The sequence below is a fragment of the Montipora capricornis genome, chromosome 14 (genome assembly GCF_036669925.1).
Source record: "Montipora capricornis isolate CH-2021 chromosome 14, ASM3666992v2, whole genome shotgun sequence".
Classification (NCBI taxonomy): domain Eukaryota; kingdom Metazoa; phylum Cnidaria; class Anthozoa; order Scleractinia; family Acroporidae; genus Montipora; species Montipora capricornis.
In genome coordinates, this window is record NC_090896.1 from 40,930,884 (window position 1) to 40,943,383 (window position 12,500).

Below are 12,500 nucleotides of genomic sequence, written 5' to 3' on the forward strand. Positions count from 1 at the left end.
GAGAAATTGCCACTAACTGGTTTGGCACCTAAGTTAACATTAAACATTTACATGTAAGGCATTCTTATTTTGATAGCCATTAAGTAACGTACGGAAATAAGAAAATGTAGTTGTCTGCACAGGACCATAGTAGCACCCTAGAGTCTAATGTTATGCAGTGCTTCTTCATTGGTATTATAATTATGTAAATATTGTAAATGATAAATATACAATATATGCATTTTTAACTAATTACCACAGAATACCACAGTATTGTTTAACCTTATTGTAGGATGTTTACATTACGTGTACAGCTATGAAGCTCTATGAACCTAGTGTCCTTGTTTACTGCAGTTGTTACTGCTATTTTAAAATTATATTAATATCAGCATTAAATAAGAGATACAAACTATAGACAATTAAATGAAATTGTTAGTTGAAATAAGCATGTAAATTGTTCTATATTGTCATCTTATTAAAACCTGAAGGCAGTTGTATCATGGCGCAAAAGACTGTTTTTAATATGGAAAAATTAGGTGTCATGCAAATGTGTATAAAAAGATCTCATTGGAGGCTTTATAGCACATTTTTGTCTGGGAATAAAATTGCACTTTTTATTTTGATCAACATTGTACAAGTAATCTTAACAAGTTGAACAAATCCCAGTGAAGTACCGATAACATTCCCTTGAGTGAGGAAAGTAATTTGCAATTACTTAAGTTTTTCATTCCTTTGCTTGTAGTGCAACATGCCTTGGTGCAGCCACCCAACAAACTTTTTTACAAGTTTAATAGCCAACCAGAGAGCCTTTCCAATGTTAAAAACACCACCACGAAACTGTTAATCTTATTTGTAAACAAAGTTATGGTGTTTGCGGCAAGATACAGAGCCAACAAACTGGTGAAAAAGTTTGTTGGGTAGTTACACTAAGTGCGTCGAGCTATAAAGATTGGCATAAAAATACTTGCACCACTTTCTCAACAAATCAGATATAAAACCAAAACCAAGTTTTTCAGAGTTTTGTACTGGCTATGGGTAATTGCTTTAACTTATGAATGGTTGTATGGCTTGTAAGGGGCCAATTATTTTGGGAGAGAACACAATAACCCACAGTTACAGCTGTGTGGATCAGTTGTTTACAAATTTATTGTCATTTGACAAATAAAATTTCATAAATTTATTTTCAATTTTTGGTTAATTTCTTTATCATTTCTCTTTCCAGTCTTTCCTTTAACTCTTCCCTTCTTCTCAATTCTTCTTCCTCTTGTTTTCGTTTTTCCTCTGGGCTTCTGAAATGTATTAATTTTTGAAGACCAAAAATTCCTTAAGTGTTTCCTTTTCTAATGATAAAATCAAATCTGGAAAACTGAATTGGCGAAAGCAAGGTACATGTACCTTTTCTCCTCCTCGTTTTCTTCTGGCCAAACAACACCTCTCGGTTTTGAAAATTTCGGACGACGAACTTTGCTTCTTCAAACATAGAAAAACGAATATATTTAGCTAGCAACTGAAGCCAATTGCCTTGAAAATAACATTTATTAAAAGCAAAACAAAACAAAACCCGACAATTAAATGCACTACCTTTGTTTTGGCATTCCGCAAGTTAATTAAGAAACAAAACAAGTCGTAACCATTGAGCCGGAAAATTTAAAACACGGAGGGGAAAATTCCCGCGCTTTTTGAGGACGCGACCGGTCGACACAGCATCAAATAAAGAGCGGGAAATTTGTGGTCAAAAAAATGTCTGACAAAAGGAGAACACTTGATCGAAATATTCGCAAATGACAGCTCGAGAATCTGTTGATCAATTTAACTTACAGTGAAGTTCGACACATTTAAATATGACAGTGAAGAATGAACAATCTACCCCTAGCCCTTGACGTTGTCCTGTCAAGAATTTAATATCGTAAATAGAGTACCATGACCTTTGAGTTAACCGTTTAATGCTCATAGGTCCGTTGTTAAATAATCGTCATAATATTTCATCAATGAAACAAATAAACTACACAAAAAAATAAAAACTAACCTGAGGCAACTGTCAAAGTTCTCCGCTAGGTTGGTGGAAAGCGCCAACAGTCAGTACCGCCGTATCTAGTGTGTTATACGAAACCATAACGCGATAAAACCTCGAAGTCGTCTTGCAAATACTGACAAAAAAATCCACTCTCATACAATCGAGATTGGTGCAAACTGAAACCAGGTGTGTAATCTTCTTTTGAGTGCATGGGCTAATGGACAGCATTCCTTGATGAGCGGAGCTAGGAGAATGAGAAACGAGTGTCGTTCTGGACGGATCCTTCCTGTCACCTTCCATAAAATCTACTTCTGAACCATTTCACTGGTGAAAAAGATCCAATATAAACATTTCCACTCGACAAACGCACTCTGTTGAAAACAATAAGACTTTTCAACGTAAAATTGGACTGAGGCAACCCTATCAATTTTGAGCGATTGCGAACAACACGTAGACAAAGACTGTCAGGCGCGAAATCATGCTTCGGTAAAACGTCGAGAAGAAACTGCTAACTATTAAAGTTTTCAATACAACAGGAAAAACAGAACTTACCAGTATATCGGGCTGTTTCCGACGATGACCTTTTCAGCACATTCGACACACATACCGTCGAAAGTTATAAGAAATAGCCAAAAAAATGCGGGGACGTAACCGCACAACGAAAAACTTTGCTCCCACGTGATGGAACGAAAAACACAATTACGACCAGCGGACTCATCTCAAAATCTACCGCTGCAACGTTATAGCGCGGGCTTTAAGTGGATCTGGCAGCCCAAGAATGAAACGCTCGTGTACAATGGAATCAGAAGTTGCAGATCACTGTTTAACGTTTTCCCTAAGTGATCCTAAAAATAGTTGTTTTCAAGGAAAGTGTAACCATAACCACGATGAGGTCTGCTACGAATGCAATAAATTAACCGGGGTGCTGTCTACCATAAAAGAAGCGTGCGCAGAACTTCAATCTGAAGAAGAAAGAGATGACAGTATCTGTTTAGTGGCTCAAGCTGAAAAGGACATTTTGGCATGGAAAGCTCACCAACTGCGAACAGTTAACCAGGATCAAGCAAAACATGACGTGTTAGATGTCATATGTCGGAGTTCAGCATTATTAGTTATGGACTGGGCGATGAAATTCTTACCGCGAAAGTTTCGCGAATCACAGTGTGACTGGTTCGCCAAACGTGGTATTCCATGGCACATCACAGTGGCTTTTACAAGATCAGAAGCAAATGCCCCGCTTGAGAAGCTCACTTTTGTCCACCTGTTTCAGAGTTGCTCTCAGGATAGCGTTGCAGTAACCGCCATTTTACAAGATGTTATCGAGATGTTAAAGGAGCGTCGGCCACAACTGCAAAAAGTGTATTGCAAACAGGACAACGCAGGATGTTATCATTGTGGGTCAACAATTGTAGGAAGCAGGTTGAACAGTCTTTCTGATGTCAAGGTGGAGAGGTTCGACTTTTCAGATCCACAAGGGGGCAAGGGAGAAGCCGACCGCCAGGCCGCAACAATTAAAGGACCTGTCCATGTGTACTTAAACGAGGGGCAAGATGTGAACAACGCGGCACAGATGAAAAAAGCCATTGAATCAAATGGCGGTATTCCTGGCGTTATTGTGAAGTATGTAAAGCCTCCCGAACTATCTGCTGGCAAAAACGTGATCAAATGGGACGGAATTAGTACGCTTAATAACTTTCAGCTTTGTCCAAATGGTATCACAACATGGAAGGCTTATAACATCGGGCCCGGAAAGCTGGTAACATTGAAGGACATTCAAACCGATGGTATCTTTTCTGCTACACTTGAAGTTTTGGAGCCTCCTGATACCCGCTCTCAGCAGTCAAGCTTTAGAAAAATCAATCCTAGAAAGGAAGTGCAGCAAAAATCTTTGTCCGAACAACGGCTGAGTAGTCCTGACCAGCAAGAGACAGCAGGACAAGACATGGATGTAGAAAAAGAGAAAGAGGAAGTAAGCGGCCTTTTTACCTGCCCAGAAGATGGGTGTATTCAGACATTCCAGCGGTCCTCAAGTTGCAAGCACATTTAGACGAAGGAAAGCACAAGCGCGCGCTAGAAAAAGAAACACTGTTTGACAAAGCCAGAAAAGGATACGCTGCGAGAATAACTGGAGAGCAAACGAAAGTTCCAACTTTTGGTTTCTACACGACATCAAAAATCTCAGTTGATAAACTACATTCCACACTTGAGATGGGATAGGCTCTTAAAACAACAAGGAGTAGAACCCAGTTTACAGAAGAACAAAGAAAGTTCCTCACAGAACAGTTTCTCATCGGGGAGGAGTGTGGTAAAAAGGCAGATCCACAACAGGTATCGCAAGAAATGCGAAGAGTGAGGGACGAAAAGGCTGCTCGTATTTTCAGTGGAAAGGATATTCTTTCGCCACAGCAGGTGGCAGGATTCTTCTCAAAACTGGCAGCAAGGATTCGAAAAACGTCAGCAACATCGAACGAAGAAAGTGGAAGTGAAGACGAAGGGCAGTGTGCAGTCGAGGCAGAGGCCTTACATTCGCACCTAAAGGAAGTTGTCAGCGAAGAAATTGCTTTACGTCACCCCATTGTCGCCCTTTCCCGTAACATTTGCAGTTTGGTTCATACAGAGAAATTATCTACCTTAACAGTTGCAGTGCTAAGGGACATTTGTGACGATATTGGCTTAAACGTGGATGATATCACGGAAAAACGAAAAAAGCCACTAATAAGTCGTATCACGCAGGTCGTTAAGGAGTGCTCTTGTGCTCGAGTGTAATCGACTAGAACAATCGAGCTAAGAAATTGTAAGCTTGTATCCTGTTATAACACCAACTTCGTTCCCAGGGTTCTCTCCTACTGGGTAGGAGAGAACCCTGGGAACGAGGTTGTTATAATACGTGATTATAACTTAAGTTTTCAGGGACCACGGGTCAGGCAAAATGCAATGCCCTAATGCATCAATCAATTCCCCCTGCACCTTGTCCCCCCCCCCCCCCCCGCCTGCGGGCCACTGTGGGATATCTCCCCCCTTGTCGGTCCCGGGGGTAGGGCATTAGCAAATTTTGCCTTGCCCGGAGGTCGGCCATTGGCCAACCCCGGACCACCCCGGAGGTCAGCCCGCGGGGACTGTACGCAGCTGCAATTGATGCATAAGTTCACAGCTCAGATAAAGATACTGTACTCTTAATGCCCACTCGTTTAACCGGAATTTCCTTGCTTCTGAACAATGAACAACAAGAACAAATACAAGATAAGGCAAAGAATTGCGAACCAATTTTGTTTTTCAGCAGAGGCTTTGTACATATTAGCAGATTGCGTGGTTTTTGACCAGCCAAAAAAACTGACAGCAGCTCTGGTGACGAAAAAGAAGTTAGTCACCCCAACTTTTTCTTTTAACGAAGGATTGATATGTGAAAGCCAGTAGATTTTCAAAGGCATGCATTTTCTCCGTCATTTCTAAAAAAATGATGGTATTAGTTTCGGTTTGATATTTCTAGATATATGTGTGATTATAGTTAAAGTTGAGATCATTTAATTTACCCACATAAATTTATACCTATGATTTAGACCTTTTTAGTTAATGATTCAATCTGTTAAGTCAGGAAAGTTTCTTAAAATGCCGAAAAGGATTTTGAGTAGAATTTCATATCCTGTTCATTTGTCACACATATTGCGTGACAAATGGAATATTATTATACGAGATGGGGGATGGAGAGTTAAAAGTGCCCATGGAATGAGACTTATCAAAACTAAAATTGAAACGGATGAGTATTGAAAGCTCAAGCGAAGGGTACACAAGTGAGACTCAGTGAAGCGCGTCAAAGTCCAAACGTTGCCCGAGTCACAGCACGGAGTCACTTTTAGTCTTTGCAGACTACGATTGTAGACAGTAATCGCCGAAGTATGGTGCGTTTCTTGCTGCTTTTTCTTGACATTGGACTTGATTACAGGTAAATTTGGTTGATCTTAAAGCTTATGGGAGATTCTTTAGTCAAAAGAAGTGAAAAAATATGTACCGTTCGATGCCGTAGTGGTGACTTCCGTTTCGCCTGTTTCGGTAATGTAAGATATTCCAAGATAGCGGAAGGTGGAATTGTGCTCACTTTAAGAAGTATTTGTGAAAAAAGTACGAAAGATCCCAAAAATATAAGCTTGTAGAAAGTTAAAACTATCCTTTCAAAGAATACCAAAAGTTTTCTGGTGTGATTCGTTGCGTACCGCGGCCATTTCTGACATGTTGTTTTGACCAGCCATTGCACCAAATTCGAGAAGGATGTTGGCGTGCTTCTTTAAAAAATCATATATTTTTTGTGAACATCGTTAGCGAGTTGTTTTGGGAATCAGTGGACTGAAATAGCTTTAGATTAACTGGACATCCGTGAAGACGTCTTAAAACAATCGTGAAAGTTGGCAATTTTCAAGGTTATTACGACGAAAAATACCGTTTGCAGATAAAATCAAATTTCTTTGAAACGAAACAATATTTAGCCAAATAAACCTTGATTTCATATGTATATACGAACAAGATGTTCACAAGTTGCCGTTTTTTCACTAAATTCACCAAATAGAGTAGATACCAGGCAGGTTGGAAGGCCAAAATTTGACATAATTTGCTATAATGGTGATTCCATTTTTGCCTCAACATGTTTACTTGAATTAAAGCTGCCAGACCATTTTCCCAACTATGCTTCTTTTGTCTCAGCTATGAGGACAGTTATAGCTTGACCATTAATATTAAATGTTGCTAACATGAATCAATAGTATAGAAAGACACCAAAAGAACTTTTAAGGTGTTGCCTTATTCATGTGCTGGCTGTGGGGAAATGAGTACAATGTTTTAGTTTGCAGATATTGAAATTATGTAAATGAGAAAGACCATGCTTTCAGGTGCAAGACCACCTGGACACTCTGGAGAAGTGTAAAGGTAGTCTCACACCTAAAAGCACAGTCTTTCTTCCTTTCAAGTACTTTCAGCTGTTCTGCTGAATAATAATTTTGTTTACTAGTTGCACTACCTTTAGAAAGGTGATTTTGATAACTTAAAAAAGCCAATATCTACATGTCTTAGTGCTGTCAAGTCGTTTAGAGATCTTCTTTACATGGCAAGTTCTGTTAAATTACGTCTTATCAGGAACAAAAGATAACACAAAGGATTCACAGGTTTTTTTATGGAACTTAAACTACTGTTGTGTTCATCCAAGTTAACAGTGACAGTACGTGTGTTGAAACTACCTTGATGTTAACACATACTTTTTGATACCAAATACAACATTATTGTAACACTTACTTAAAGATACAAAATACAATGGAAACTGTTGTGTTTGTTGTTCAATAAAGAGAAACCTTACTGGAGTGTAATGTATTGGTGGTTTGAGAAAATCCTCTTTGGGTTTCATAGCACCTTTAAGAAGTAAAATTAGCAAGTTTGTTTTGGAGTTGAAAGCAGTAGTTACTGGCCATAATGTGTCATTGAAACCTTACGTACATGTACAAGTGTCAGTTGACTTGCCAACCATACTATTGATTTTCACTGGAAAAAGTAATAATTGTAACTACTTACAAGCGAATTTTGTATAACTGCTGGTTTTGCAATGTGGTTCTTTCTAAGAAGTCAATTGTATTGAGTACTTTCAAACATTAAGATTTTACTGCTTCATTTGTTTTAGCATGACATATGTTTCTCAGCTAGACATATATGATTGTAAGAAGTTAAGACAGTCAGTCAGTCAGTTAAGATAGTCAAGTTTTCCGTTATTGCGATGCTTCCTTGTTAGCTTGTGATACAAAGTCAGATACATTTTGCAAAGCTCGAACTGCATTTTCCAAACGAATAGTCAAGTTTTCCGTTATTGCGATGTCATTCGTTGACCGATGTTGCTCATATTCACTCAATAACTCATCTAAATCTGTAAAAAATAAACTCCATTGGCTATTTATATCATTTTAATCAGCTTGTGTTACTTCACGATCACTGCCGTCCGCCATCTTGCTGAGCGACAAATTTAATTCTCCCCAGACTCTCTCGGTAGAAACGGGCCAGCTCGGACCCAATTTGTTGACACGAATTTTGAGTTGTTGACACGAATTTTAAGTCGTTGAAAATTGGTAGGTAGTTGAAAATTGGATATGAGCAAGTGTTTATCCAGCAGCAAAGAAACTTTTTTGCGTTGAATTTTGCTGTTGATTTTAAGACTGATTACAATGTTGAAATTGTGAAGTTGATGGAGTTGATGTTGAGAGAAAATTGTGGAATTAAAAATAAAGTTGTTGAAGTTGACAGGTAAACATTGTTGACGTTGACATAGATTTGTTGAGTTAGGTATCAAGTTGTTGGTTTTGATATGAATTTTTAGTGTTGAATTTGGGTAACTATCACGGGACGAAAAATTGGATTTGCTGCACATTTGATGTTTGGCAAAGCTTAAGTCAAATCTGGAATCGCTTTTGACTTTCCCTTTGACGCACGTCCAACGTACGGACACATCCCTTCCCAATTTGCTTATGCCTTTGACCATGGTAAAGGTCAAGTCAAATTCGTAACAACTTTGACTTCACATTTGACGCGCGTTAAATGTGAAGTCAAATCTGAAGAAGCTTTGTGCGTTCCTTTGTTACTTGACAAAGGCGAAGACAAATACGACAGCATCTTTGACTTCAAGTTTGACTATCGTCAAATGTGAAGTCAAATCTTAACAGGCTTATCTACTTTGTTGATACTTGCATTGCCAAAGGAAAGACACAAAACCAAGGCAACGCTTTTGGGAGATTAAACGATTCGGCAAATACGGAACACTGACCGTCGTAGAGTGTAAGTTCGCTTTCCTCCTTTACCCCCTCGGTGACATTTCCCCCATATCCCCTATCACGAACACGTACACATTCAATCTATTGCTTGAAAAACGTCTACCAGTTGCAAAACGTAGCCTGAGTTCACATTCTTGTCGATTTTCGCTTTTCCAAAATTCAATGAGCACTAGTGCCAAAATTCCGTCGACCTCAGCAAAGGAATGCTCCCCCCAACCCTACCTCTCTACAAGGTCCGAAGGAAAGACACTGGGGAGAGGGTTGATTCAAGAATTCCTTTTATGAGATATACAAAAGAGCGGGAAAATGTACCCGGTTCCGAAACGTTCGTCGGTAGCTTGTTCTACTTGTCGTTTTTTATTCTTTCGATATACTTGGAGCATCTTACTTTTGTGAAAACGTACAGCCGGGTAAAAATTATGTTTTGTGAGAGATAAAGGTCTCAGCCAGGGGATAATGAAGGTATGCAAGACCGGACACTGAACATACCACTCAAAACGGTATCGAAAATGTACTAGAGACAATACGAGCAAGGTCAAAGAAAGCGATGGGAACGGGAGAAGCCAGTGGAAAAAAAAAGAAGTTGGGTACGTATGCGTTATGACATTTAGAAGTATTCTATTTGGTTCACCTAACTCAAAAGCCAATCTAAAAATTATTCGTCTTTTTCATTCACTTTTCATCTCACAGTTCACAACAAAGCCGCTATGCTTCATACACGTAAGTCATCCTATTTGCTGAGTGTAAGTTTATAACGATTGAAGGATTATCACTTCGTGATTAGTTTCTACTATTATATAATGGAAGTAAAAGAGACAGATAATTTCCCAGCACGTTACACTGGAGTTCAAAAACAAAGGTAGGGAAACTGGAAAAGAAAAAAAAACAGTCACTGTTTAGTAATGAAACAGTGCAAGAATTTCCCGCCACTCTGGCTGTATAGCACAATACAGAGGACTTGCATTGCTGTTCAGAATAAGATAACTTCCCAGAACATGTCTAACACCATCTTACATTTTTCTGTAATAGATCTCTGAAAGCTCTCTGTGCCAGATGCCTATTGCAGATCATTTGACTGAAAGTCTCAGAGTATCTGTTTCATTATTGGTTTTATTCCAGCCAGCTTTGAAAGAAATGATTCCCAAGTGCATGGTGAGTCTGCAATGGGTAAAAAAATAATAAACCACAAGAGCTTTGTTATAATAAAATGGATCTAGTTGCAAATAATCCTTTACCAAGCTTGCTGATCCAAGAAGGAATCAGGAAGATCATAACTTTTCACAATGAAATTTAAGACCATTTCGAATTTATACATCTTATACCTCTTTACCTCTATATATTATTTTTTTTTTTTTTTTTTTTTTTTTAGCTTTAGCTTTATTTGATTTACCACAAAATACAAATAACGATAAAACAAAACAGTTACACAAACGCAAATGAAAGTGGCGAGGAAGCCCAAAAAGAAACCATGAGGCTTATAGACATTGGGCTCCCTCAGAGTAAAAATAAAGTTAACATTAACGGTAAGGCCTGGATCGAAAGTAAAATACAATGAAGGTAAGTATAAATTAACTAATTACATAGACTGAGTTGACAGAATATAAAGTATGATACAAGTAACAACAAGAATGAAAATAATATCAAACATGAGAAGAAATATAACTATTTACTACAAGATTTATAACTAATAATTCATATATAATTTTTTTTTCAATTTCGTTTTGAATAAGTAGAGAGAATTAGATTCTTTAATATCAATTTCTATAGAGTTATAATAAGTAGGTCCTTGGAAACTGACAGAAAATTTACGAAAGTTTGTTCTACAAGAAGGAAGGTGAAAATCGTTCGCATGTCTAGTGGCATAGCTATGGACTTGTTTGTTTAAAGAAAAATAATTGTTGAACTTTGAAGGCAAAAGAGAATGGTTAAGAGCAAACATAAGTTTACCCAATTCTAGCTGTCTAATATCGGAAAGTTTTAGTAGTTCTAATTCTTTGAAAATAGGGTCTGAATGAGAATCGAAAGTTGATTTAGAAATAATTCTGATAACTCGCTTTTGCAAAGAGACAAGACGGCGGAGATTGGTTTTGTACGTAGATCCCCAGACAATAATACAATAATGAAGATAAGGATAAACTAAACAATAATAAAGAGTTTTTAGACAGGGTTTAGGTAGAAAAAATCTTGCTCTATTAATGACACCTATTGATTTCGAGATTTTACGAGCTACTTGAGAAATGTGCGGTTTCCAAGACAGATGTTCATCAAGGACTACACCGAGGAAGACCGTTTCCTTAACCTGTTCGATTCTCTGGTCATTTATGCATATTTGCATTGGAAAATGATACCTTTTCTGTCTAGGCTTAAATAACATAAAGTTTGTTTTCTTCAGGTTTAAGGAGAGTTTGTTTGCCTTAAACCAAGTGGATAATTTATTAAGTTCGGAATTGAGTGATGCTGCCAGGTATACAGGATCTTTATGGGACATAAATAAATTAGTATCATCAGCGAATAAAATCAGCTCGACGAGCGTCGATACGTTATTTAAATCATTAATATAGAGCAAGAAAAACAAGGGGCCTAAAATGGATCCCTGGGGGACGCCACAGCAGATAGTTTGAGGAGAGGAATATTGACCGTTAAATTGAACGAATTGCAACCTGTTGGAGAGGTAGCTTCTAACCCAGTCCAGAGCCACGCCACGTACACCATAGTGTTCGAGTTTGTCAAGCAGAATATTATGATCGACGGTATCAAAGGCCTTAGAAAGATCAAGGAAAACGCCAACGGCATGTTCATTGCGATCAAGAGCAAGAGAGATTTTTTCGTGTAGGTCAATCAATGCTAACAAAGTTGAATGATTTTTCCTGAAGCCAAATTGATTATCACATAGAATTTCTAGTTTACTTAAATAATTATAAAGACGGTTATAAACAACCTTTTCAAGAAACTTAGAAAAGCTAGGGAGAATCGAGATCGGTCTATAGTTCGAAAAGAGTGATCGATCACCAGCTTTAAAGAGTGGTATCACGCGAGCAATTTTCATTTGGTCGGGAACAATGCCATGAGAGATAGATAAATTGATTATATGAGCTAAAGGATCGGCTATAATATGAATTGACTGTTTTATGATGGAAATGGGAATTCTATCATGGCCAGCTGCCTTACCTGGTCGAAAAGCATTGGAAATTTCCGATACCTCATTTGGAGTCACTGGATCAAAAAACACCGATTGACAAAAGTGACCAGAGAGAAAACTTCTTTGAGAGACAGACGAGTGACTTTCTTTGTATAGATTATGTCAGATACTAGAAATATAACTACAGAATCTATTAGCGATGTCTACTGGATCCGTAATTTCTTGGTTGTCAACTTTAAAGATGGAATTGATTTTAAACGCTTTCTTTTTTGTCTTAATAATTTCGTTTAGAACCCTCCATGTAGCTTTGGCATTTGATTTAGAAGCATCGATTTTCTTTTCGTAATATATACGTTTAGCGATTCTTAATGAGTGATTCAATTTGTTTTTGTAATTTTTATAACGAATTTCATAATGCAAAGATTGATTATTGAGATACTGTCTATACAACTTATTTTTCGTTCTTATCGACTTCAGAAGTCCTTTCGATAACCAAGGCTTTCTCAGGTAATTGCTCACCTTAGTTTTTTTTAAAGGAAAACATGAGTCATATGCCGTAGAGTAATGTTTGAAA

General features: G+C 37.9%; 2 protein-coding genes across 2 annotated transcripts in view; both read left to right on the forward strand.

Annotated features, from left to right (window-relative positions):
• The window catches only part of LOC138031982 (uncharacterized), an 8,386-nt gene extending 7,910 nt beyond the window's left edge, over positions 1–476 (forward strand). The window contains exon 7 of the mRNA XM_068879573.1: positions 1–476. This exon is cut by the window's left edge and continues 1,550 nt beyond it. The gene's annotated coding sequence lies outside the window, so the exon portion shown is untranslated.
• The window catches only part of LOC138032786 (leukocyte tyrosine kinase receptor-like), a 52,935-nt gene that overhangs the window by 17,862 nt on the left and 22,573 nt on the right, over positions 1–12,500 (forward strand). The gene's annotated exons all lie outside the window — the stretch shown is intronic.